Source organism: Aulonocara sp. 'chitande type north' Nkhata Bay, linkage group LG12 (assembly GCF_057382095.1).
Source record: "Aulonocara sp. 'chitande type north' Nkhata Bay isolate Kocher_YH1m ecotype deep benthic linkage group LG12, A_spYH_male_GT1.1, whole genome shotgun sequence".
NCBI lineage: Eukaryota > Metazoa > Chordata > Actinopteri > Cichliformes > Cichlidae > Aulonocara > Aulonocara sp. 'chitande type north' Nkhata Bay.
In genome coordinates, this window is record NC_141355.1 from 12404450 (window position 1) to 12408971 (window position 4522).

A 4522-nucleotide genomic window follows, 5' to 3' on the forward strand; every position below is an offset into this window, starting at 1 on the left:
GCCTGTAGTGTGTTTTTGTTGTCCTGAGAAAGCTATAAAGCCTGTCTCTGGGTCAATCATGAAAACTCCTTCTGTTTTTTCTTTCTGTTTATATACTTTAACTGCATGCTCGGCATATTGCAGGGCGTCAGGCAAAGTGCCTGTGTTTTGTGTCACCCAATGTTTGTCTATTTTTTCTTTTCTTTTTTTTTTTTTTTTTTTTTATGTAACACCTTCAACCTGTTCCGTTGCAGCCACTCCTAGAGCGACCGGAACTTGTCCCGTTACAGCTGCTTCCCAGAGCAACCGGAACTTTTAATAGTGATTTCTAGAATTTCGCTCTTGCCTGTTGTCTCCAAGTCCCTTCTGGACTGAGATCTGTCGGCGCTAACCAGGTTTACACACTATTTTAAAGGAAAATCTCAATATCAACGTATTTTAGCGCTTGATGGAGTGCAGTGTTTCATATTCACCTTACTGTGGCGCTGCGTTTTGAATCCGGCGCTCATCGGGTCCTGGAGCCGTGAAGGCCTGTATAAACGCTGACCGGAGATCGAATTCACGCTCCCGGTTTTTCTTGTTTACTGTGCACAGATTTTTCCCAGCGCAGGCGTCACGACGTCAGGATCCGATGAAGACCGTTCTGTGGAAAACTAGACGTTAAAAATAACAGTCAGTTCTCCGGCTACGAAGGACCAATTAAATGTCAGGGGTAGACATTTGTTCAAACACAAGTAAGAGAAATGAGACAACTGCAGACCGACTCAGAGTGTATAAGAGCGTGCGCACGGGTGTGAATGTCTCTGAGAAGACACACACACCGAGTGCAGGCTTGCTTCCTTTATTTATAGGGCAAAGCAGGTTACATAGTACTTCCTTTTTTAACAGAAGTTGAAGAGAGGTTAGACATTAAATCAGCTTATCTGATCTTTCACACACTGGGATAAGAATACAGAAGTATATCATGCTTTATCTGACATCACAGACACTGAAGTAAAGAATGCATCATTATATCATGCTTGTCAAACATCTCAGACAATGAGGTAAGGAATGCATCATGTTTTCCTTTAACAATAGACTTGGTTATGTGAAAATATATGAACACACAAAATATAAGGCATACTTGGTTAGAATATAAGGCACACTTGATTATATTGTATTATGGAGATTCGGTTATAATGTATAATGTAGAAAATCTCTAACAATTAGCTAAGACTGCTGGGTCTAGAGATGCTTTTTGAGTAAAGGTTTAACTACAGCCAGCTTGAAGGCCTGTGGTACATAGCCGATCATTAGAGATAGGTTGATCATATTTAAGATCAAAGAATGAATTAATGGCAGGACTTCTTTGAGCAGTTTTGTAGGAATGGGGTCTAAAAGACACGTTGATGGTTTGGAGGAAGTAATTATTAAAGTTAACTCAGAAAGAACAATTGGAGAAAAAGAGTCTAATATAACATCAATGGTACTAAGAGTAGCTGTAGATAATATTACATCTGTGGGATGATTATTGGTAATTTTTTCTCTAATGATAAAATTTTTATTTGTGAAGAAGTTCATGAAGTCATTACTAGTTAACGTTAAAGGGATGGTTGGCTCAAAAGAGCTCTGACTTTTTGTCAGCCTGGCTACAGTGCTGAAGAGAAACCGGGGGTTATACTTATTTTCTTCAATCAGTGACGAATAGTAAGATGTTCTGGCTTTGCGGAGGACTTTCTTATAAAGCAACACACTATTTCTCGAGGCTAAATGATGATCCTCTAAATTTGTGACACGCCATTTCCTCTCCAGCTTACGAGTCATCTGCTTTAGGCTATGTGTTTGAGAATTATACCACGGAGTCAGGTACTTCTGATTTGAGACCTTAGTTTTCACAGGAGCTACAGTATCCAGAGTTAAATGGCAAATGGCCTGTATTTATATAGTGCTTTACTAGTCCCTAAGGACCCCAAAGCGCTTTACATATCCAGTCATCCACCCATTCACGCACACATTCACACACTGGTGATGGCAGCTACATTGTAGCCACAGCCACCCTGGGGCACACTGACAGAGGCGAGGCTGCCGGACACTGGCGCCACCGGGCCCTCTGACCACCACCAGTAGGCAACGGGTGAAGTGTCTTGCCCAAGGACACGACGACCAAGACTGCCCAAGCCGGGGCTCGAACCGGCAACCTTCCGATTACAAGGCGAACTCCCAACTCTTGAGCCACAGTTGTATGTAGTGAGGAGGTGAAATTATTAACAAGATAATCGACCTCTGTTGGAGTAGTATTCAGATAGCTGCTCTGGGCCCTGTGCTTCGTACGTCGCTTACTACATCCAAGATCAAATGAAACATCCAAGACCAAACCATCGCGCTAACCGTGAGCGCGCTAATCCGGTTCCCCGAACACACCTGCTGTTGACGATTAGTACAGCTGGATGAAGTAATGTGCGATCACTGGGTGCCGTAAAAGGGGATACGCATCGATAGCAGAAACAGTGATCGGCAACCCTCTGATTGGTCGGCGAAAATGTCGAAGGAGTGCGCTCGGCTCGGTATTTTTCGGCAGCAGAGCAAGAACTCCTGAGTGAGGGATTTCAGGAGTTTCAGAGTTAAATCAGAACGCAAGGGAACACTGCAAAGGCTGCAAAAGCAAGGAGAGAGGGCTGGCAGAAAGTTGCTGACAAATTAAACTCGTAAGTAATTTAATAATAATAATAATAATATATTGGATTTATATAGCGCTTTTCAAGGCACCCAAAGTGCTTTACAATGCCACTATTCAGTCACTCTCACATTCACACACTGGTGGAGGCAGCTACGGTTGTAGCCACAGCTGCCCTGGGGCAGACTGACAGAAGCGAGGCTGCCATATCGCGCCATCGGCCCCTCTGGCCAACACCAGTAGGCGGTAGGGTAGATTTATTATATTACACTATATTATCCAATATTATATTACATTATATTATATTGTTATATTATATCCTCTTTCACATTAGAGCCACAACAGGACCCACTAGAACATGGGAACAAGTAAAAGTGAAATATAAGAATATTCTATAGAATGGTAATATCTATCACTTATATTGCTTTTCGTCTCTTGGAAAGAGACCCTGAAATAATCTGTTTGTTTGTTCATAACAGCAACCAAGAAAAGGGCAGAGCAAAAAAAGACAGGTGGTGGTCCTGCACCCCCTCGTCAACAAGTTGGTTAAGTAAATAATACCCTCACGGGGAAATCGATATCTCTCAATGAGCACACTGTCGCGCTGAGCTAAAGGATCCTGTCTATCCCGCAATATACGCTGAATTCTGAGGACTCTCCTTATCGATCTTGCACCTTCCGCAATGGGTGGCTCGCGTAAACGGACAGGACATGGCTGCGACAGGCTTCCCAAATCCACCTTGGCTTTTATAGCCGTGGTCTCTCATCTTGATTACACGAAGTAATTTACAATTACTACTCTGAAATATGAATTACATCTGTAATAATCACATACATGTAATAGAATGTTAATAGTACATTTCCCTTTTTTAGGAAATGACCTGTATGTATCTGTGTGACATCAATAAAAGGATCAGGTGCTGCATTATCTTTAGTTACATTGATGTTATTTATTTATGGTGAAACAGTGGTGGAATATCGCTGTTGCTTTCGTATAAATGAAGCGGACATACCTGCGTGGCTGCGATCTAATCCTGTTTACATAAAGTGAACCTGCTCCCGAGCAGGTTTACGCTTACGGCTCTGTTGCTATGACAGCAAGTCCCGGATGAGCTTCGGGGAACCGAACGATCCAGGATCACGCGAAATCGTCAACAATCTAATCCAGCTAACTTACTTAGTGAGGTACGAAGAACAGGCCCCAGCTCTATGTTGGTACAGGGCATTGAAGATGATAACAGTGGTTGGATTATATTCTTAAACTTAGTTACAGCACTTTCAGAAAGACATCTACTTTGATAAAGTCTACTTTCCACTGTTGTGTAATCAATTATTTTAAATGTAAATGTTATCAGGAAATGATCAGACAGGAGAGGGTTTTCAGGAAACACTGTTAAATGTTCAGTTTCTATGCCATATGTTAAAACAAGATCTAGAGTGTGATTATTAAAGTGGTGGGTGCGTTCTTTTCCTTTTTATGAAAAGCCAATTGAGTCTAATAACAGATTAAATGTCATGTTGAGGCTGTCATTTTTAGCATCTACATGGATGTTAAAATCACCCACAATAATTATTTTATCTGAGCTGAGCACTAAATCAGATAAAAAGTCTGAGAAATCAGACAGAAACTCTGTGTAAGGAGATGGGGGGGGGGGGGGGTAGCAGGAGGAGAGAAGCTGCAGAGATGCGTGTGAGACTGCAACTCTGCTTCCTGGTCCCAACTCTGGATAGTCATATTTTGGGGGGTTTAATAAATCTGTCCATATTTCTAGAAATGAGAGCTGCTCCATCCAAAGTGGGATGGATGCCGTCTCTCCTAACAAGATCAGGTTTCCTCCAGAAGGTTTGCTAATTATCTATGAATTCCACATCGTTTCTGGGACACCACTC